Genomic DNA, 24,625 nt, shown 5'->3' on the forward strand with positions numbered 1-24,625 from the left:
ATCGTTATTTTCTGACCTTCACAGATGATTTGAGAAGATATGGGTATATCTACTTAATGAAACATAAGTGTGAGACATTTGAAAAGTTCAAAGAATTTCAGAGTGAAGTGGAAAATCATCGTAACAAGAAAATAAAGTTTCTACAATCTGATCGCGGAGGCGAATATTTGAGTTACGAGTTTGGTCTTCATTTGAAACAATATGAAATAGTTTCGCAACTCGCGCCACCTGGAACACCACAGCGTAATGGTGTGTCTGAACGTCATAACCGTACTTTGTTAGATATGGTGCGATCTATGATGTCTCTTACCGATTTACCACTATCTTTTGGGGTTATGCATTAGAGATAGCTGCATTCATGTTAAATAGGGCACCATCTAAATCCGTTGAGATGACACCATATGAACTATGGTTTAGCAAGAAACCTAAGCTGTCGTTTCTTAGAGTTTGGGGTTGTGATGCTTATGTGAAAAAGTTTCAACCTGATAAGCTCAAACCCAAATCGGAGAAGTGCGTCTTTATAAGATACCCAAAAATAAACTATTGGGTACACCTTCTATCACAGATTCGAAGGCAAGATCTTTGTTGCTAAGAGTGGATCCTTTCTAGAGAAGGAGTTTTTCTCGAAAGAAGTGAGTGGGAGGAAAGTAGAACTCGATGAGGTAACTATATCTTCTCTCGAATTGGAAAGTAGTTCATCAGAGAAATCTGTTCCTGTGATGCCTACACCAACTAGAGAGGAAGTTCATGATGATGATCGTGAAACTTCGGATCAAGTTACTACAGAACTTTGTAGGTCAACCAGAGCACGATCCGCACCAGAGTGGTACGGTAATCCTATACTGGAAGTCATGTTACTAGACCATGATGAACTTACGAACTATGAGGTAGCGATGATGAGCCGAGATTTCACAAAATGGCTTGAGGCCATGAAATCTGAGATGCGATCCATGTATGAGAACAAAGTATGGACTTTGGTGGACTTGCCCAATGATCGGCAAGCCATAGAGAATAAATGGATCTTCAAGAGGAAGACGAACGCTGATAGTAGTGTTACTATCTATAAAGCTCGAATTGTCGAAAAACAGTTTTTGACAAGTTAAAGGTGTTTACTACGATGAGATTTTCTCATTCGTAGCGATGCTTAAGTCTGTCCGAATCATGTTAGCAAATTGCCACATTTTATGAAATCTGGCAAATGGATACCAAAACTACATTCCTTAATGGATTTCTTAAAGAAGAGTTGTATATGATGTAACCAAAAGGTTTTGTCATTCCTAAAGGTGCTAACAAAATGTGCAAGCTCCAGCGATCCATCTATGGACTGGTGCAAGCATCTCGAAGTTGTAATATACGCTTTGATAAGTTGATCAAAGCATATAGTTTTATATAGACTTGCGGTGAAGCCTGTATTTACAAGAAAGTGAGTGCGAGCACTATAGCCTTTCTGATAAGTATATGTGAATGACATATTGTTGATTGAAAATGATGTAGAATTTTCTAGAAAGCATAAAGGAGTGTTTGAAAGGAGTTTTTCAAAGAAAGACCTTGGTGAAGCTGCTTACATATTGGGCATCAAGATCTAGAGATAGATCCAGATGCTTGATAAAAGTTTTTCAATGATTACATACCTTGACAAGATTTTTGAAGTAGTTCAAAATGGAACAGTCAAAGAAGGAGTTCTTGCCTGTATTGCAAGGTGTAAAGTTGAGTAAGACTCAAAACACGACCATGGCAGAAAATAGAAAGAGAATGAAATTCATTCCATATGCCTCAGTCATAGGTTCTATAAAGTATGCTATGATGTGTACCAGTCCTATTGTATACCTTAGCATGATTTTGGGAAGGGAGTACAATAGTGGTCTGGCAGTAGATCACTAGACTGCGGTTAACATTATCCTTAGAGGACTAAGGAAATATTTCTCGGTTATGGAGGTGATAAAAGAGTTCATCGTAAAGAGTTACGTCGATGCAAGCTTTTGACACCGATGTAGATGACTCTAAGTCTCGATCTAGATACATATTGAAAGTGGGAGCAATTAGCTAGAGTAGCTCCGTGTAGAGTATTGTAGACATAGAAATTTGCTAAATACATACGGATCTGAATGTTGCAGACCCGTAGACTAAACTTCTCTCACAAGAAAAACATGATCACTCTTTGGGTGTTAATAACATAGCCATGTGAACTAGATTATTGAACTCTAGTTAACCCTTTGGGTATTAGTCACATGAAGATGTGAACTAATCACATGACGATGTGAACTAGATTATTGACTCTAGTGCAAGTGGGAGACTGAAGAAAATATGCCCTAGAGGCAATAATAAAGTTGTTATTTATATTTCCTTATATCATGATAAATGTTTATTATTCATGCTAGAATTGTACTAACCGGAAACTTAGTACATGTGTGAATACATAGACAAACAGAGTTTCACTAGTATGCCTCTACTTGACTAGCTCGTTGATCAAAGATGGTTATGTTTCCTGACCATAGACAAAGAGTTGTCATTTGATGAACGGGATCACATCATTATAGAATGATGTGATGGACAAGACCCATCCATTATCTTAGCATGATGATCGTTTAGTTTACTACTATTGCTTTCTCCATAACTTATACATCTTCCTATGACTATGAGATCATGCAACTCCTGAATACCGGAGTAACACTTGGTGTGCTATCAAACGTCACAACGTAACTGGGTGACTATAAAGATGCTCTACAGATGTCTCCGATGGTGTTTGTTGAGTTGGGATAGATCGAGATTAGGATTTGTAACTCCGAGTATCGGAGAGGTATCTCTGGGCCCTCTCGGTAATGCACATCACTATAAGCCTTGCAAGCAATGTGACTAATGAGTTAGTTACGGGATGTAGCATTACGGAACGAGTAAATAGACTTGCCGAAAACGAGATTGAACTAGGTATGATGATACCGACGATCGAATCTCGGGCAAGTAACATACCGATGACAAAGGGAACAACGTATGTTGTTATGCGGTTTGACCGATAAAGATCTTTGTAGAATATGTAGGAACCAATATGAGCATCCAGGTCCAGCTATTGGTTATTGACCGGAGATGAGTGTCGGTCATGTCTTCATAGTTCTCGAACCCGTAGGGTCCGCACGCTTAACGTTTGGTGACGATCGGTATTATGAGTTTATGTGTTTTGATGTACCAAAGGTAGTTCGGAGTCCCGGATATGATCACGGACATGACGAGGAGTCTCGAAATGGTCAAGACATAAAGATCGATATATTGGATGACTATGTTTGGACATCGAAAATGGTTCCTGGTGAGTTCGGGCATTTACCAGAGTATCGGGAGGTTACCGGAACCCGCTGGGGAGTGTATGGGCCTTAGTGGGAGAGAGGAGGAGGTGGCCTGGGAAGGGGCACGCCCCCCAAGCCCAATCCGAATCGGGAGAGGGTCCGTCCCCCCTTTCCTTCCTCCTTCTCTCCTCCTTCCTTCCTCTTCTACTCCTACTTGGAAAGGGGGGAATCCTACTCCCGGTGGGAGTAGGACTCCCCTATGGCGCGCCATAGAGGGCCGGCCCTCACGCCTCCTCCACTCCTTTATATACGGGGGAGGGGGCACCCCATAGACACACAAGTTGATCATTGTCTTAGCAGTGTGCGGGGCCCCCCTCCACCATAATCCACCTCGGTCATATCGTTGCAGTGCTTAGGCAAAGCCCTGTTCCGGTAGCTTCATCATCACCATCATCACGCCGTCGTGCTGACGAAGCTCTCACTCGACACTCAGCTGGATCAATAGTTCGCGGGACGTCACCGAGCCGAATGTGTGCAGATCGCGGAGGTGTCGTACCTTCAGTTCTAGGATCGGTCGGATCATGAAGACGTTCGACTTCATCAACCGCGTTGTCATAATGCTTCCGACTACGGTCTACGAGGGTACGTGGACAACACTCTTCCCCTCTTGTTGCTATGCATCACCATGATAGATCTTGCATGTGCATAGAATTTTTTTTGGAAATACTGTGTTTCCCAAGAATTGCTTCTACGACTATCACTACCGCATAGTGATAAAGTAAAGCAATTACATGCCGATTGCATTTCATACAATAAAGCGACAACAGTAAGGCTCCTGCCAATTGCCGATAACTTTTACCAAACATGATCATCTCATACAATAACATATATCACATCATGCCTTGACCATATCATATCACAACATGCCCTGCAAAAATAAGTTAGACATCCTCTACTTTGTTGTTGCAAGTTTTCGTGGCTGCTACGGGCTTCTAGCAAGAACCATTCTTACCTACGCATCAAAACCACAACGATTTTTTCGTCAAGTGTGTTGTTTTAACCTTCATCAAGGACCGACCATGCATAGTTAAACTCGATTAAACTAAAGTTGGAGAAACAGACACCCGCCAGCCACCTGTGTGCAAAAGCACGTCGGTAGAACCGGTCTCATGAACGTGGTCATGTAATGTTGGTCCGGCTCGCTTCATCCAACAATACTGCCGAATCAAAGTAAGACGTTGGTGGTTGATGTCTACTACACAACCTTCTTCTTGTAGACGTTGTTGGGCCTCCAAGTGCAGAGGTTTGTAGGACAGTAGCAAATTTCCCTCAAGTGGATGACCTAAGGTTTATCAATCCGTGGGAGGCATAGGATGAAGATGGTCTCTCTCAAACAACCCTGCAACCAAATAACAGAGAGTCTCTTGTGTCCCCAACACACCCAATCACTACAAAAAATACACATCCGTGACATTTTGGGCCGAACGAATTTTTTTTCTGTCATACATATGACACTTCTATGACAATAATTGTGACAAAACCCGGTATCATCATAGATGTGGTGGGCTCCTACTTCTATGACAAAAAATCTTGACAGAAAATGGGCTTTTCGTCCTGGGTGGGCTGAAGAAGCAGCCGCATGACATTCTTTGGGCCGTCCATGACGGAAAAAACCGTGGTAGAAGTGAAGGCGAGGAAAATTTCAGGGAGTTCCCTGTTACGGTGAGAGGTCAGGGGCCGAGCGATGCGCGTTTCTCTCATACACGTACGCGCGTGTGTGCGAGGCGTTGGCTCTAATTGAACCCGAGCGAGGCGTTGGGCTCTAACTGAACCCGAGCGATTGCACTGCGGGCTACGCGTTACTGAACCCGAGCGATCGATCGATGGCTGTTAACTGAACCCGATCGAGCGATTCCTTCGCTACTGCTGCTAACTGAAACCGATCGATGCTGCCTCTGGATGAACAGTGAGCGTTGCGGGGGGGGGGGGGGGATGAACAGTTCCCGGTGGGGGTGGATGAACAGGACCCCGATCGATCGAGCCGGTCGGGGCTGGATGAACAGGACCCCGTGGAGGGCTGGATGAACAGGACCACCCCGTGGAGGGCAGGATGAACAGTAGACAGTGGAGGGTAGGATGAACAGTAGCTCGTGGAGGGGTGGTTGAATAGGAGCCCGTGGAGAGGGCTGGTTGAACAGTAGCCGGTGGAGTAGCGCGCGGTGGAGGCTGGATGAACAGGAGCCCGTGGATGAACAGTCGCAGGTGGAGGCTGGAGGGGGTCAACGGTGGATGAACAGTAGCTCATGGAGGCTGGAGGGGGTCGACGGTGGAGATGAACAGTGTCTCGTGGAGTCTCGTTTTGCGGTATGCCACACCCCTCCCGATGAACAGGACCCCTGTTTCGACCGTAGCGCTCCAACACAAGTTCGTTTCCTCTGTTTTGCGTTACGCCACACCCCTCCCGATCAACAGGACCCCCGTTCCGACCGTAGGAGGTCTGTTTCCTCTGTTTTGCGGTACGCCAGACCCCTCCCGATCAACAGGACCCCGTTTCGAATGTAGGAGGTCCGTTTCCTGCGTTGTGCGGTACGCCAGGCCTCGTTTCCATCGCATGTTCCCTCCAGGCCCTCCCGATGAACATGACCACACATTCCTTTCCGACCCAGCTGGTTGGCTCCCACGCGTTCCGTTGCCTCCCGATGAACACGACGCATTCCGTTGGCTCCCCATGAACACGACGCATTCCGTTGCCTCCCCATGAACACGACGACGGCGCTGTTTCTCCGTTCCGACCCAGCCATGTCAACGAGCCCTCGCCGTACGTATGCGCGAGTAGGCGTTCGAGACCCTACCCATATGTACACATACGTGGCCGTATTTTCTTTCTTGCACCCTGGCCGCCTCTACTACGACACGTGTGCGCCTCTACATCCACCAGTATATATGTACATACACGTTCGCGACCAGAATGACAACGCTACGTACGCTTCGACCAGGTGGGTCCCAACTGTCAAGCACTTCCTTGCGTGCGAAGATGTAGCTGGTGGGTCCCTACAGTGAGGGGGGCGAAATACAGTGGCCCATCCGATGGGTCCCCGCTGTCAGGTGGAGGAATAATTATTTTGCATGTAATAAGGAGGCACTTCCTTGCTGTGGCCGTGGACCCAGTTGTCAGCCTCTCCACGTACAGTCCACATCCGATGGAAGCCATTCCTTGACCACGTTGACCATGCTGCGCCGAGAGCACCAGGGTGGACGACGGCGAGGCCTAGGAAGGGGACGACACGGAGCCGGGGAAGACGCGGCAGTGGATGCCCATGCGTAGAGTACGAGGGTTCACTGGTTCGGCTGCGGTGTGAGGCTGCCGTCGCCGCAGGGCCTGGCCAGCGGTGGGAATGGTAGGGGGCGGTGAGGCCTCCACGTCAACACAGCCGGCCACGAGAGGCAGGAGCATGCGGCACGACCGGCGCTACTTTGGGCGGCTGGAGCAAGAAGACCAGAGGTTGAAGAAGAACTACGGCCTTTGGATGGACTTTGTACAGTCACTGGAGCTAGAATCGTTCATATTGACTAAGTTGACAAAGCCCTCCTTCCCCGTCAACTTTGTTGGCCCACAAGTCATCCTCCCACTATGGTGGGTCCCAGCTAGCAGGGGGTATTCATTTTTGTGTGCGTAATAAGGAGGCACTTCCTTGTGTGCGAAGATATAGCTAGTGGGTCCGACATGTCAGCGGGGGGAACGTTTTTTCACGAAATACAGAGGCCCTTCCGGTGGGTCCCAGCTGTCAGGTGGAGGAATCATTATTTTGCGCGTACAGTCCACGGCCGATGGATGTCGTTCGTTGACCAAGTTGACCAGGCCGCGCCGATGGCACCATGGCGGTGGACGACGACGAGGCCTAGGAAGGGAATGACACAGAGCCGGGGAAGACTCGTCAATGGTTGCCCACGCGGTTGGGAATACGAGGGTTTACTGGTCCGGCTGCCGTCGCCGGAAAATAATAGGAGGTGTGGGTGAGTAGAGGAATGGCCTGGCCAGCAATGAAGTAGGGTGGGGCGGTGCGGCCTGTGCGGCAGCACAGCCGGCCACGGGAGGCGGGAGTTGGCAGTCCCACCGGAGCTGGTTTCGGCAGCTGGAGCAAGAAGATCATATATTGAAGAAGCAGCACGGCCGTTGGATTAACATCCAATGGTCACTGCTGCTAGAATCGTTTGTGGACTAAGTTGACAAAGCCAAAGTACACGACAACCTAGTAGACCAACAAGTCAGCCTCCAAATCTGTCCCAAACAGCATACAACCCGAAATTTCTAGCCAGATTCAAATTAATTTTAAATCTAAATATACCTTAATTTAAATTCAATGAAAATTTTACCCACACAAAAACAATGAAATTTAAAATATCAAAATCCGATGTTTGCTGTATTTTTTCATTTTACAGCTCATTTATTATTACTTATAGCCCATTTCTTATTACTTATAGCCCATTTTCTGGGCAAAATGCATCCCTCCTCGTCTTGAAAGATTTCCGGCCCAGCAGGGCGTAGAAAAGCAAGTAGGCCTACGTTGGTTATTCTGCAAAAAACAAAATAGCTGGCTAGCAATTTTCAGAAAGGAAAAAAACAAACTGGGCTGGTCATGTGCTAAACATATGAAATAAAAGCCTGGGCTAGACGGGCCACGGGTCCCGCACAACCCAATTGATACCCTTCTCCGTCCCGAAAAAAACAAAATTATTACGCGCGCTGCTGGGTCCCTACTGTCATCCTCACCATGTACAGTCATCTCCTTATTCCTCTCGGTTGTTGACCATGTTGACAACACCGGAGGGCGGCGCCGCGGCGAGCGAACCAAGGCGGAGGACGATGGTGAGGCCTCGGATGGGAACGAACAGGAGCCGGGGCAGATCACAGCCAGCCGTGGGAGGCGGGAGCAGGCGGTCCCGCCGACGCTGGTTTGGCTTTGGCGGCTTGAGGAAGAAGAGACTGAAGAAAGACGACAGACGTTGAATGTCAATCCAACGGTCAAGGTTGGCACAATCGTTTGTTGACTAAGCGGACACCAAGTAGCATACTTTTTTATATATAGGAAGAAAACTGCGAGGAAAATGCGTTCGTCTGCCGTCCTCCTCACAGGGAACGTTCGCCACATAAGTGACTAGCACCCTTGGTTTTCAACCGAGAGGTCTTGGGTTCGAGTCCCAGGAACTCTCAATTTTTTCCTCCCTTCCTCGCAAAAAAAGGGAAATAAAATCAAAGACTTGGGAAGGCGTACAGAACAAGCTAGTGTACCAGTAAAGAGACGTTGCCGAGTTTTAGAAAAAAGAAAGACGTGCTCCTGTAGCTGGTTCGAATCCAAACCTAGACTATGACTATATATGGTGCTATGCTACTCTGCAAGTAATGAAGCTGACATATCCAATGTTCGCTTCTCCTCTTCTCTACTTACTCTGCCTAGCATCAGAAGCTCTGGCCGCAACAACCATGTCCGCTGGCTGCTCGTCCACCTGCTCTTCAGCAGGCAACAACTAGATATGCGCCAAGTCGCAACCCGTACCATCGCCTGTGGGTCTCATCACACCCTCGCCAGCACGCGCATCGCAGCTGATTGCTCATCGCAACCCACTGTCGTTGGTGTGGTGCCACTGCTGCAAATTTCGCAGAGTCATCCGTTGCGTCTCAACCACAATCCACAACCCTGGCCGAGTCTTCTACAAATGCCCGAATCATGGGGTAATAATATGTTCAAGTGTTGTTCTGCTGCTTTCAGTTGCTGATTATTTTAATAGTTTGGTTGATGATCTACCAATTTGATTTGTGCAAAAAAGGGAAGATTCATGTGATTTGTATTTCTGGGAAGTTGCTGATGTGGGGGAATGCAACTACGCTGATTATTTGGTTAGCCGAGGAATCCCAATACCAGCAGGTTGGGGTGTTGGACAAGTAACTGAAGGAACGGCAGAAGAGGAAGATGCAGAGCAGAAGGTTAAAGATGTAGTTCCTCTGATCATGGCCAAGCAACAGCTGCTGAATGGCCTTGACATCAATGAGGAGATGAAAGAGCTTATGAAGATAATGGGCAAAATCGATGTGCTCTGTAGGATGATTGTCTCTTTATTTGCAGTGTATGTAGCACTCATGATGTATTCAGTGGCTATGACATGAGCACTTTGCTGAAACTAGTAATGAATGAAACCTGTGTAACAGGCTGGGCGTAGTGTTGTGAACATCTAATGATTTCTATTAACGGAAATCAGGGGGTATCCCCTTTTGCTCATATAAATAAATAAATAGCAGAGGCCCTGTCGGGTCAGCTTTGTTCTCATTCGAAGACGTCGAGAAAATTGCAGTCCAACAGCAAACTATGTCATCAAATTCAAGTTTCACAGCCAAATATGAGTACAACTAAACAGCAATGTCATCATGTTTTAGTTGTCATACAATCACCAAACACAAATCAGCATACATAACAAGTGATGTTCTCACAACAAAATACTAAACAACATGTTCATCAGGTTTTAGTTGTCATAGCAAACACAATTTCACATAGTAGATAAAAAAACATCTTCTGACAGGCAAATACGACAAAAGCAATGTAATCATCATCCGTAGTAGCAGCATCTACATCTTCGCCATGTGTATCAGTCTGAATTGTAATTCCCCACGGTGTCATCATCTTCTTCGTCCTCAACATCCTCGAACGTTGGCTTCTTCTTGATCAACTCTTGTATGTCCACAGCACGACAGGCAATCTTTTCGCCGGCGTCATTGACGTGATGGTTCTCAAAGATATTAGGAACATCTGTGTTATCTTGTACATCAGGAGCAGTGTAAGCATCATCTTGTTGTGCAACTTCATTAAACGAATTCCTCTGCTCAAACCTTTGCAATACTCTCCAGTCATTGCTACGTGCAAATGTGTCTTCCAAGAAAAATATCTGTGTTGCTTGATTTGCCAAAATAAAAGGCTCGTTGGTCTGGTACGCCACCTTGACATTGATTGATTTGAAATAATCATCAGCTCTGGGTTTTGCAATCCTGGAAAACAGGTTATACCAACGACAGCACAACAGAACCACACACCGATGATCCTCGAAACTGGAGATATACTGCAACTGAATAATGTCTGTTATGTTAGCATACATTTCAGTTGTCTCTTTGTCATACGTATCCGTGCTCATGATGGCACTGTTTTGTGTCTTCCTGCCTTCGTCTCGTGCAAGGGTGTTGTAGCGCACATCTCCAACAACGCAAGATTCATAATGTCTTACCCGAGTATCAGGACCCATTGCTAATGAGTAAAGGGCATCATCAACTGCCTGCCCATCCTCCCGCATCTTCTTAACCTATGGTTAGAAAATAGACAAGCTGATCATCTTATGTACTCAGTATATTAAAAAAACTGACAGTGCACTTCAAAAGCTTACATGGTTCTTGAACCATTTCGCAAATCCTGCCATAACTAGTTTGTCAATGTTTCTTGGATTTTGCGGCAGTAACTCCTCTTTGTAGATGCTGCACAACATAGTGATCGCGTCAAACATCTAAATATATAAGAATGTGCTGCAAGTTTAGTAGATTATGATGTATAAGCTGCAGTACTGCACTTACTTAATATAAGGTAGTATCTTAGGACAGTTATTCAACACATACCAAACCATTTTGTACAAATCTTTAGGTTTGTCCTCTTGTCGACTGTTCCCTGTAACTCGAACAGAATAATCGAAAACATTGAGCCCGGGATTGTCTTCACCCACCTCTTTGCTAAGCTGATCAGCTGTTTCAATGTATTTTGAGAAGAATGTCAACGCTTCTGTAGCAATGTAGGCCTCTGCAATGGAACCCTCGGGTCTAGCTCTGTTCCTAACATAGCCCTTGAAAGTGCCTAGCCGCCTTTCAATAGGGTACATCTAGCCATACTGTACTGGACCTCTAAGTAGTGCCTCATTAGGTAGATGAATAGCCAAATGCACCATCACATCAAAGAAGGCTGGAGGATATATCTTCTCAAGGTCGCATAGGATAGTTGGTATCTTGTCTCTAAGATGCTCCAAAGCATCTATCCTGATATTCCTACTGCAGAGTTCCTTGAAGAATTGTCCCAACTCTGCAACTGCTCTGTATAAGTCAGGGCAGCCCAATCCTCTAAGGATAACAGGTAAAACCCTTTGAAGTAGGACGTGGCAGTCATGAGTTTTCAACCCTTATACCTTGTTTCCATCTACATTGACTCTCCTTTCAGGGTTGGAAGCAAATCCATGTGGGAATCTCACACGTGACAGGACCTCGCAAAATTCTTTTCTTTTTACCTTGTCCAAGACGTACACTGCTGGTGCCATATCCCGCGGTTTACCTTCATCTTGCACCTGCAAATCCTTTTTGATACCCAGGTGTGTCAAATCAATCCTAGATTTTAAGGTATATTTCGTCTTGCCTTCAATATTAAGAAGTGTGCCGATAATGCTGTCACATATATTTTTCTCGATGTGCATCACATGAAGATTATGCCTCAGATCCAAATCTTTCCAATACTCCAAGTCCCACAAAGTGGACCTGCGGGTAAACAATAATCTCTCTTCTACCCTACCACGCTTCCTTTTCCTGCTACCATTACCAGGATGGTTTCCTGGTGTAATATGCCTGACCTTCTCTAATTCCACTTGCAACTCATCGGCGGTGAGCCTCTTTGGTGCATCACGGTTTTCATGCTTTGCATTGAACACATGTCTTCGGTATTTTCTAGGATGTAGCTTGTCCTTGGAAAGGAAACGATGGTGTCCAATGTAACAGATCTTGCTAAGTATTGCGTATGAAAGCGGATTCCTGTCACAGCGAACACATGCATTGTAACCATGTGTCGTTCGCCCTGACATAGTGCCCAAAGCCGGATAATCATGGACGCACCAAATTATAACAACACGCAGAAAGAAATCAGCTGGTGGGCTGCTATATAGGTCTCGAGTGAGAACACCCTTCCATAGCTGTTGAAGTTCCTCCACAAGAGGCTCCATGAACAAATCAAAATCCTTTCTGGGACTTTTTGGACCTGGGATGAGCAAGGCCATCATGTAGTTTGATTCTTTGGTGCAGACATTTGGAGGCATGTTGTAAGGGATAACAAGCACTGGCCACATGCTATATGTGGCGCTCTGGTGGCCAAATGGGTTAAATCCATCTAAAGCTAAGCCAAGTCTAATGTTTTTCGGGTCAGCAACAAACTCTTTGTGTTTATCATTGAAGCTTTTCCACTCACTACCATGAGATGGATGGCTCATTACATTCTGATCTCTATACTCCTGGTTCCTAGAATGCCACAGTACATCCTCTCTTGTTTCAGCATCATGAAACAACCTCTGCAATCTTGCTGTAATTGGAAAATGTCTCAGAACATTATGAGGAATCCTCTTCATAGAATCGCCATCTTTCCATCTTGATGATTTGCATTTCGGGCATTCACTTAAGTTGGCATAATCGTTCCAGAACAGAACACAATTTTTCTTACAAACATGGATTATATCATATCCAATTCCAATTACACGAAGGAAATTCTTCATTTTACTGTAGGTGTGTGGCAGCTCAGACGCATCTGGGAAAGATTCGCGGAAAGCAGCCAACATTGCATCGAATGATTTGTTGGTCATCCGCTCAGATGTCTTCACCTGAAGAAAGGTGACCATAGCTGAGAATACTGATAGCTTATTTGCTGGGGTGATAGCAACGTTGCATTGTTCCAACATGCGGGCCCACCATTTTTCTTCTGCAGGTGAAAGTTCATGGAATGCATGAGCATTTCGTAGCATTGTTTCAATGTTGGTCAAACTCACTGGCTCCGCCACCACCACCTCCTCCTCCTCTTCCACCTGAGCATCAGGCAGATCAAGATGGTGATCTGCTGCTTCCACGTAGTCAATAACATTGACGTTCACAGCTTCACCATGATGAACCCACCTAGTATATGTGACCGACATCCCATACAAGTGTAGATGATTTTGCACAGTTGACTGGGGTCTTGTAACTGAATTCATACAACTGCTACACGGGCAGATCACATCTGATTTCGGACCATCGTACTCAGCTCTGATAAAGTTCATGAAGTTTTCAACCCCCTTGACATATGCAGTGGAGAATCTTCGAGCAGAAGTTATCCAAGTCCTGTCCATCTGTTAGACATACAAATTAGTTCTTCTACTAGATATTATAGGAAAAACATATATGCTTTTTTATGAAGTCCAGAAAAAAATACCTAGGTCGATGTCTAAAGCTATGGCAAGATATTCGGATGAGCAGATCTAAGTAACGAAATATATGTAAAGCTAATTCAGCAAACATATTTGAGTGCCAAATTATGGCAGGATGTTTCAGCAGTCAATGAGGCCGAGCACACAGCCATCGAACTATCGAAGGCCATCGCAGCAACAAAGAGCGAGTATAAAACGGTGTAGAGCTATTTCAGCTAACAGATTGGCTACTAGACCATGGCAATCTACGTCACAATAAATATATGGCAGGATATTTTAGCAACTAATCGGCCTTGGCATGCCATCTCAGCTAAGCAGATTGAGTGCAGAATAGGGCAAGGAAGCTTCTTAAGTAGAGCATATTGACAGTAAACTACTTCGGCAAACAGTTAGATTAACAACGTCTATCAGCTAACATTCAACGCTAGACCGACATGAACGGGGCCTCAATATAGAATGCGCGTACCGTGGGAGAAGCTGACCATCATGCGTCTCCACACGAACGTCGCTAGCGGTGGCGGCGCTGACCGCCGTGCGCCTCCACAAGAACGTAGCTAGAGGTGGCGGCGCGGCTAGAGGATGGCAGTCTACGAGAGCGTATTGTGGGAGCGAGAGGATCGCCGAACCGCGGCGCCGACGTATCGGGGGGGGGGGGGGGGGGGGAGGGGGGGGGGGGGGGGTTGGGTAATATTATTGGCTAGTTGGCCGAAGGGCGGTTGAATCGGGTTTGGGGAGAATTTTTGGGTGTGTGGGGGGGAGGATTTTCATGCGGTGGGCGGGGGGAGTTTGGCGCATGGTCGGTTTCTCCAAGTGCAGTCCCACATGTCAGTGAAGAGGCAAGCCGAAGCGCGTCCCGTTTGCGTGAGCCGTGTGCAGGACCGAACATGTTTGGGGTGCAATGCGACCGCGACAGGAGTGCTGTGAGTGTACCCATTTTTTCCTTTTAAACTAGGTGCTTCGCCCCCTCAAAAAAAAATCTGTTGCTTCGCGCGATCCATCAAACTACTACTAGTAATCCGGTAATCTCGACTAAAACGGCGCGGCCGGGTCTTTTCCCGCGCGATATGCTGGGAGGTTGGCTTAGTTGGGTTTTTTAGGACGAGTAATGCTGCACCTACGTAATCCCAGTTACGTAATTAACATAATGTGAAACATGTGAGCTCTTGATTGTAGATTGGGGGAGGGAGGGGCCCACCACCATGAAAATCAGGGGAGGAGAGAGAGAGGCAATTTACGTTAACCCTTTCGTAGGTTCCCGTAGATGTAGAAAGATGTGTCCGATCCTGCAATATAGGCCGCCCGATCTATATCTAATGGATAGGAAGGAAACTATGACAATTTACCCGCACTCCTCTCCACATTTGTAGATAAGGCTTTCCCTCGTTCATCCTTTTCTCCCACAAGATCTTGATCTTCCGTGCAACGCACGGGCATCTTGCTAGTACTCCTACAATATGTATATTATTGTGAGAATTCATATACACCGGCCGAGATTAATGCAAACACGGCAGATTTTCATTACATTTCAAACTTTTATAGGACAAAAAAATAAAAGAAACCCGACCCTAAACCTATTCTACGACGGCGACCGACGTCCTCCATCTGTGATCTCCATATACGGGGGCGGGGTTCAAGACCCGTGAAGTGAAGGTGCGGTCTCCGGCGAGGAAAAGTAGAACACGGGAGACGGACCGGCCAGTTGGCACACCATGCCCTGCCGCCTCCCATGCCCTACTCATCCTCGGAGGAGTCCTCGACCTCGGCGGTGCCGGACGTTGGACGGCGGCAAGTAGGACGCGTGGCTGACGGTGCTCCCATCGTCGGCCGCCAGCGTGGCCACCGCTTGTGCGGCGACTTGAGCGAGGGCGGCGACCTTGAGCTCCATCCCCGAAGACAAGCTCTCCCGCAGAGCGTTCGCGCTTGCGGTCATGGCGGATGTGGTTCCAGGTAGGAGGACGATGCACTATGGTGTGGAGGTTAGCTGGGCGTTGCCGCTTTACGTAGCTCATTCCGGTGAGGCCAAGCGTCCGAGTGGGTCATTAAGTCGCCGGAGTTGGTTCCGCGGGCACCGAGCCTCTTAATGACGACATACGAACGGACGACATGAATGCGGGCAGCTAGCGCCAGCTCGGAATGCACCGCGTGACGGCGCGAGGGACGAGGGTTTTGGTGTGCCAGGGTAGTCAGCTGCGGTCGTGGCAACGTTGGAGATGCCCTTTGCTCACATGCGATCCCCGCATGTCATTGAAAAAGCAAGACGACCCGGCATGGTCTCAGGTCCAGAGGATGCAGTTGGCTACGCTACACCACTCCGCGGATGCGTCGCGGTGCCCCGTGCATCCTCGATGAGCCGGGTGTTGGGGTGTGTTTGGATTGTGTCCAAAGTGCACCTTGCCAAAATTTTGGTCATGACCAAAAGATTGGTCTTTGTTTGGATGGTTGCCATTTTTTGGCATGCCAATGAACTCTAGCCAACTCAAGTTCATTTTTCTTGCCAATGTCGGCCAAATCATGGGAAACCAATACCTCAACCAAAATTTTGGTCATGACCCAAAGATTGGTCTTTGTTTGGATGGTTGCCATTTCTTTGGCATGCCAATGAACTCTAGCCAACTCAAGTTCATTTTCTTTCCAATGTCAGCCAAATCATGGGCAACCAATACCTCATACAAAATTTTGGCTACCCAATGCTTTGATGGGGCAACCCTGGGCACAAACCAAACATACCGTTGGTCGTGCCATAGCACTAACGCCACCCTCGGCAAACTGAAACCGACCGTGTCTAGCGACGATATGAGCGTGTCACTCACCGCGGTCGCCGTGTCCAGAGGCGGTGCTGGAGCTATGCCCCGTTGTTGGCCCCAACGACCCACATGAACGGTTGTCGGTGGGGAGGAGGTCGTGGGCCAGCTCCTCCATTGGACTAGTCTGCGCTATGTCGTCCCGACGGGTGTGCCCCACATGTCTGTTTCCCTGTTTTCCCGGCCATATTCGAGCGTCAGTGCTCCGCGTTGTGCGTTAGGCCTTTCACTATGTAGGCCAAGCGAGACAACTTATTGTTTATTTGAGCCGTTCAAGTATAATCATGTGGCGTTTGCTTATTTCTCATTCCTCTCCAACCCTCTTCTCCATCGATCATGTTGCCCTTCAGTCGAGTCCATCCTCCCGCATGCCTCATTTGAACATCCCACCGAGTATCATTCGCATGTACCCACCCTAGTCCTCTTTCAATAGATCTCCGGACCCCGAGATGAAATCGAGAGGGAACGAGTGGGGGCACATGATACCTAAGGCGGATTCAAAATTTTGAACCGGTGATCATTGCATCCGCAAATCATATATAAAGGGTATTCAATGTTCGTTTCATTTTTGAACGTACAATATACTCCCTCCTATCCTTTCTAGCTTACATATAAGTTTTATGTGTAGTCAAAGTATATCTACTTTGATCAAAAAGGTATCAACATTCAACAACGCACAATCAATATTGTTAGATTCATACTTACTCCTAGATTTGTACTCGAGATGGTTTCCAATTTGACTATTGACAAGATTAATATTACATGAGATGTATAATGTGAAAATTATATCATTGGAAACTCCTTTCACATACGAATTTGACCGTATGGTTTGTGTAAGTTGCATGTCATATATTATTACTCTAACATTTGGTCAAAGTTAGCCTCGAAAAATGCATTAGACCCTGTATGCTTTGTGTAAGTTGCATGTCATATATTATTACTCTAACATTTGTGTAAGTTGCATGTCATATATTATTACTCTAACATTTGGTCAATGTAGTATAGTGGAAGTGGATCTTCTGACATAGGTATCCCTGCCTTACCCTCCCTTTCGGTCACTTACTGGCAGACCCCATGCTTGCTAGGCCCCGCATGTCAGTTACTCAATGGGTTCGGCCACGTCAGGGGATCCTCATCCATAGTATACTCCCTCTGTTTTTATTTACTCCGCATAAAACAGAGGGAGTGGTGGTATAATAAATGACACGGGCGAGGGAGGGGGAGGGACGTTGGTTTGCTCTCAACTGCGGTCCCACAAGCGAGCGAAAACGCAAGACGAAGCGCGTTCCATTCGGTGAGCGACGTGGAGGGTCCAGCGTGCCGGGCTGCAACGCGAACGCGACAAGAGCGATGTACAGTCAAAACCGATTGAATGGTCGTCACAAGAACCACTATTCACACCAGAACCTTCGCTGCTCGGCCTACGCCAGCCACTGCCCTAAAACCACACCAAATCTCCAGCTCATTCCCCCACCTTTCGATCCCCTAGCCCACATCAAGCGTCCCCTAGTTCGCCGGAAAGCCATGGTGCGCCGCAAGATCACTTACTACAAGATGCTGACGCCGGAGCGCCACGCAGAAATCGTGGCGGCGGTCGGCGCCACAGACCTCCGTTCCCAAGCTCGCTTTGCGGCGGGCCAATCCCCGAGTTCTCTGGAGCCAAGCTATGAGGAGGAAGCCGATCCAATGTTCATGGCGGAGGTCATGGCGTAGAAGGCCCGCGATGGGTATGAGACGATGGACGTCGACTTCGTGCCGGTGATCGAGTCCCCCATGGTGCAGGTGGACCAGCGGTTCAACATGGCGGTACTAAAGGAGGACTGGGAGGCAGAGGCTCAACTCGACGCGGAGCGCGTGCATGCCGCTGCCATTGAGGCTCTCCTGCAGGCAGAACTGGATGTCGTGGATGTGAACCGGGCGGCGCAGGCTCAACTTGAGGCGGAGCGCGCGGATGGCGCTGCCATCGAGGCCCTCCTGCAGGCGAAACCGGACGTCCTGGGCTTGAACCAGGCGGTAGAGGCTCGACTCGACGTAGAGCGCGCGGATGCCGCTCTCATCGACGCCCTCCTGTAGGCGGAACCGGACGTCCTGGACTTGAACCGGGCGGCGGAGGCTCGACTCGACGCGGAGCGCGCGGATGCCGCTGCCATCGAGGCCCTCCTGCAGGCGGAACCGGACGTCCTCGACTTGAACCGGGTTGTGCTCTCGTCCGTGCAGAGCGCCCGCATGCTCCGCTTGAACGAGTAGCTGGAGGCCGAGGACAACCACGGTGCGGAGACACACGTCGACAGCAACGGCCGGTTCGTGCCGGGAGCCAAAGACGACGAGGTCGTCTCTTTCCGCGAGCAGTGATAGTTTTTCTTTATGTTGTTGTTTTTATGGATCTTTTGCTGTGTAAAAACATATATTTGTTATGCAAGTCGCCTAACTTGGGTCAGTCTACCATTTCAGGCGGTTGGATGAATATCCTACGTCTCCTAACCCTTCTTTCCTTCTTCCTCACCTCTTCTTCTTCCCCAACAGACCACCGCATGGGCCGTACGGATACTCCCCAACATGCGGTTGGATAAACATACTCTATGAATGAAAATTATGTGTCAGCGATAGGATGGCCGAGTTTGGTGTGTTCACATGCGACAACACGTGTCAGTGAGGGTGCGTTCCCTTGGTTGGGTTTGCGGCGTGCAGGAGCGACTGTGTGAGGGTGCGGTGCGACCGCGGCGTGCAGGAGCGACCATGTGAGGGTGCGGTGCGACCGCGATAGCCGTGCGCAAGTGTACCTCCTTCTCATTTTGAAAACTTTAGGCAAGCTTGGCAAAAATTTGTGGCAAAGTTTGGCAATGCAAGGCCTAGACCCAAACAGGATAAGTACGTACGTACTAGGAGTACTAGTGTTAAAAAACAAAGGCTGGGTTTTCCTTCACGGGATTTAATCGATACAAATCCTCGTTTCACGTGTCAATTAATGCGTATTTGTTTCTCCAAAGACCAAAGAGCTAACCATCTCACTCCTCATCTCTTGATTAATGCAGCGCCATGCAAACCAACCTTCTCACTTCCGCATGCATGTAGGGGATATTAATGTCCTTGGTTGCTAACCCCATCAATTTTGCCTCGATTAGTGTTAGTGGCCCTATGCAAATTGTAATTTTGATATACTAGCCTTGTGTACAAAAAAATGGAGGTAGTAACTATATTTGACTTCCTTCCCCACTACGGTGATGTCAACGATTTGTTTTGGTGGTTTGGCGAAGTGCGTTTGACGGAGAACACCATTGAGGGAGACCACGGTAAGTCGTTCGCAAGTGGCGCCTGCAAGCCGAGACAACCGCCTTATTTGCATCCAGGAAGTCCTTTACTAGTACTACTAGGAGTAACTAATGCGACGAGATGGCTTCTCGAAGAAGACGATGGAGAAGCGGAGTCAGCGAAGAGTGAAATGATGGTTGCTTCGTCCGTGCTTTTGTGATTTGACGCCTCACTGCTTTGTGATTTGTGATAGAAGGGACAGGGGAGTAGACTCTGTGCTCTATACTGTACTACATGCGTCCAAGCATGGGAGAAAGAGGAGAGACGTTGCATTTTTCTATTCCTTCAATCAATCAACCAGGGAGCTTCGGTTCCATCTTTTTGGCTTTGGCAACACCGTCCACAATGGTTCCCACGATGCCAAAAGCTATTTTTACATTTGGCTACACATTGTGGATGCCCTTAACGGTACCACTTGGTTTTGCTCCTGTGTGCTATCTATACAAATCTCAATTATATTGATCTAAAAAATTATAGAATCGAGATTAGTAAAAAGGAGGTGATTTTTCCGCGCGGATGGCGGGGGAGGTTTCTTATTTGAGCAATGCTACATCCACGTAATGGTTTACATAAAGTTACGAACTGATGTGATGTGGGACTATTTGATTGGATTAAAGGAGAGGATTAGGCCCACCCCACCTGAAAATCAGGGGGGCATATATAGATTAGATGGAAAGTATACGTAGCAGCTACGCAGCCCTTTGTAAGTCTAGGATTAGGCTTCTTATTTTCGGAGGACGTTGTCCTGGCGGTTTGCTAACATGCGGTCCCATGTGTCAGTGCTTTACCAAGCCTATCCGCGTCCCACATGAGGCAGAACAACGGCAGAAGCAACACGTGGTTAAGTTGAAGAAGATGAGGGAGAAGCGGATTCAACAACGAGTGAAATGATGGTTGCTTCGTCCCTCCAACTTAACCGCGGGAAAGGTGCAGCTTTGTGATTTGATGCCTCATTGCTCATTACTACGCCGGCGCCATGACTGGGGTGCTTCACCCCGGCTGCTCTGCACTGTATTCCGGTATGGCACGTGGACCCGGTAGCTTGATGTCCCACATGTCGGCGAAAGGGACTAGAAGATTTATGAAAGTGAGCGCTCCACTCTTACGACGGAGGAGTAGACGACACGACGGCCGGGTGAACTATCACTTGTACTGTATGGTACTATAGTTTTGCTGTTTCGCACGATCCATCGATACAAACCCGATTAAACATGAAAGGGCGGGATTTTTCCTGCGCGGTAGATGATACTGGCCATACATTTCAAAGGAAAATTTAATGTATGCAAACTGGATAATTATAAGCAACAATATGATATCTAGTAAAACTAAAAACACATATGATTTATTGTGTTAGCGTGTAGTAGTAGTCCTGTATTGCGTAGTTGTTAGATGTAACATGCGAGAACATGTAGAGATGTAGTTTTGGAGGGCCTACAGAGAGAAAAGCGTAATACGATCACCGAACTTCAGAATAAGCTGATTACGGTCACTATATACGTTTTGCGGTGATTATACGGTCACTTGCTCACAGCTCAGCAACGGATTGCACTCTGTTGACCGGCCAAATAGTCTGCATGGCGCCATGTTGACTAGTTAAATTGACCACGTTCGTTGTGGGTCCCACCTGTCAGTTCGCATAGGCAAAAGGTCAGATAAACACAAATTTATGCAAGCGCGACAAGGCTCCAACCCGTGCGCGGGAATCACCTGGTTGTGTATGTGTCTGTCAGGGCCTGATGTGTGCGCATGCACGTGTAGGTTGAGCACTTGAGCGTGAGAGTGTGTGTTGGTCGTGTGGTGTACTGGTGTGTGCATGCATGCGTGCGTGCATGTGTGTGTGAGTGTTGCGTGCGTGCGTGGCTGCGTGTGTACGTGTGAGTATTGCGTGCGTGCGTGGGTGCATGTGTTTGTGTGAGTGTTGCATGGATGCCGTTCGTGTGCATGCGTGTGTGTGTATAATCACCACACCAACTCCTGTGTATTAAAACAGACGGCTCATCATACCAATAGAAGGCCACCTTGTCCGCTGTGCCCACGGTCATGACTTCGAACCACAGTCCAAATATTTTTTTGTCGTTTGTTTTCATTCTTACTAGCAAGATGCCAGTGCGTTGCATGTAACATCAAGATGCCAGTGCGTTGCATGTGAAAGGGGCGTACAGGGGGGTATGCGATGGAGAGAGAGATGCTCTTCGTTTCTCTTTATTATGACTAACTTTGTATATAGTATAAAATATACAAATTCACAGTCCAGAATAAATATCATTGTGGGCACCATGCAATGCAAATTAGCGTTCGTACTCCATATAACTTTGTAATGTTGTATATATGTAGAAACTCTAAAATAATTTTTGGCCACACTTTATTCAAAAGGAATGTTGTATGCGAAATAAACGTGAAGAGAGGGCTTTTTAGATCAATGGGGTACGTGATGTAACATGTGTGAATGTGTAGTTGATGCATTTGGCGGGGCCTAGAGAGGTATGTGTGTGTATTACGTATTCGAGAAAGGCATGGATAGAGGGGCCGACGGGGGGGGGGGGGGGGGGGGGGGGGGGGGGGGGGGGGGCGTGGGAGAGATAGCACGAGAAATGAGAGTGGTCTAGAGAGAGAGAGGAATATGACGTCACGACAAGAGATTCCATTCCCTTGAGTGTGTATATGCAAGGGGGAGGGAATAGAGGCACCAGGAGAAATTTTCTGTGTGTGTGGTGTTTGTGTTGGTATGTGTGGGTGTGAGAAGATAATGAGATGTGGGGGCAGAGGGTGTGTCACCGCGTGAGCTCCGGTGGGTCGAGGTGAGGCCCTTCGTTCTGTTCCGTCCTGCGCCACATTGGTCGGCCCGTGATGCATTTAGGAAGACCCATGGATGACTAGTCATACAAAACAAAGATAGCAGAATTGTGAAGGACTCTGTGTCCACTGACAAAGCCGGCTAGGATTTGTAACCCTAGGTTCTCGGACTAAGGTAACCCCTTTATCTCTGATATTACTATTCATCCAACCTAACTTTAAGAGGCATCCTACAGAATGCTCTGCTAGAATCATACTCGTCGATTAGGAAGAGAGGTGTGAGACAATGCATGAGAGACAGGCATAAAGATAATGTGCGTACATGAGACACGTAGGCATGTCCATGTATATAGAAAGGGTCGATGAGGATTGTGCGTGTGTATGTTTGCGAGAGGAAGAGTGCTTGTGATAAAGGTTAGTGAAAACAGTTATAAATGGTTACAGGAGGGAGGGAGGGTTATATCTAGAGCATGTGTGCGAGAAAGACACCTCGGGAGAGAGTGTGTGAGCATGTGTGAGAGACCACCGATGGAGAGTGAAATTACACGTAAAAGACTGCTCTACACATTGATTAAAGATATAAATTGTATCCAAATATTAGGATGCGATCATGATATTTGCAATTCGCATAAGGAGCGGTCATTGATCCATCAGACATCTAGATTCTATCAAATTTGAGCATGTCTATGTTATTATTCGACACAATTGATCCACATAGTTAGTATTTTGAACTCCATACAATGCATCGCTTTAGCAAATGAATATAAACATGAGTATAGTTCATGTTGTGTGTGTAAAGCACATTATACATATGAAAGTTACACAATGGACATTATAAATAGCTACTACCTATGAACTAGCATACATTTGAATTCAACTTAAGGTGGTTTAAAAAATCGAATTCAACATGAAGTCCATTCAATTATTTGAATTTGATATCATGGCATTTGTAAACCATACCTAAATTATGGGGGCACCAATCTTTGCTCTGATTTTGTACATAATAACATATGTAGTCGTGTACAAAATAGATTCAAATTTAGCTCCTCCATTCCAAAATAATCGTAGTTATAGGATTTTCAAGTGTCAAAATTTCAAAAAGAAGCGGATAATTTAATGAGGTTTTCAAACATACAAGGTCAAATATAACGTTGTATATTTAGGCCAATCCTCATAGTTCAAGAGTAGTCTAAACGTGAATGCTTGTGTTTCAAAATTTCGAACAAAGCGCCAAAAGAGCCTCTACTCGCCCGAAACCACGTGAGACCAATGTTTGGTAGTACAAGGAAATTACTTTTCTAATAACTCCGACCCGTGAAACCTACCGACCGGACGTCCAAAGGTCTAAACCGGGGTAGGTTTGTAGCTTCATCTAGACGCCACGCAACCGCATCCGAAAAACATTCATGCACAATGGTCGCCTAAGCACACATGCGCGCGACCGAAATCGCTCCCGCCAACTATTTGGGACACCTGGGATTACTATCCTACCCCGACCCGCAGTAGGTCTGAAATTTAAGAGGGGGGCAAAGTTTGTACTTTCCCCAAATTTCAAACAAGTGCGTCCCATCTTCTGTTCAAAAAAGCCAAAAACAAGCGCGTCCCAGACCGAAACATGGTTCCCCCACCCGTCTGATTCCCCATTCGTACTCCATGGGCGCCAAAACTACCTCTCCACCAGCCGCGAAACCCCGGTGTCCTCCGTCCGCCACCCCATCACACCCATCAACCGCCGCCCTCCTCCATCACGCCGGAGCCGATACCCCGACGTTGTCGTCCACCGCAACCTCAACCGCCACGCCCTCCACGGCTAGTAGTTGAAGCCGAGGCCGAGCCGTCCGTACCCGAGCTAGTTCAACCACGCCGTCTTGCGCCTCACCACTGCCGCTCCAACTTCGCCACCCTCCACCGCACGAGAGCTGTTCCTGCTACGCCGTCCTTCACCGCCTCGGATCTGCTTCCCCTCCGCTGACATACGGCCATGGCAACACAGTCAACAATTTGGCCATGGGTTCATCCAAGCCTGCACCCTCTAGAACATCGGTTTCCCCGGTAAAAAGAAGAAAATCGGCGCGACTTGTGGAGGTGACCACACCGGCAACCGAAAAAGGTACTCCTCTTCCCTTATTCGTGCAAATCTTATGTCTATGCTTGCACGGTATTCATCCCACAGAAGATACTAGTTGACCGCTTCTTCTTGATACTAGATGT

The sequence above is a fragment of the Triticum urartu genome, chromosome 3, assembly GCF_003073215.2.
Source record: "Triticum urartu cultivar G1812 chromosome 3, Tu2.1, whole genome shotgun sequence".
Lineage (NCBI taxonomy): Eukaryota > Viridiplantae > Streptophyta > Magnoliopsida > Poales > Poaceae > Triticum > Triticum urartu.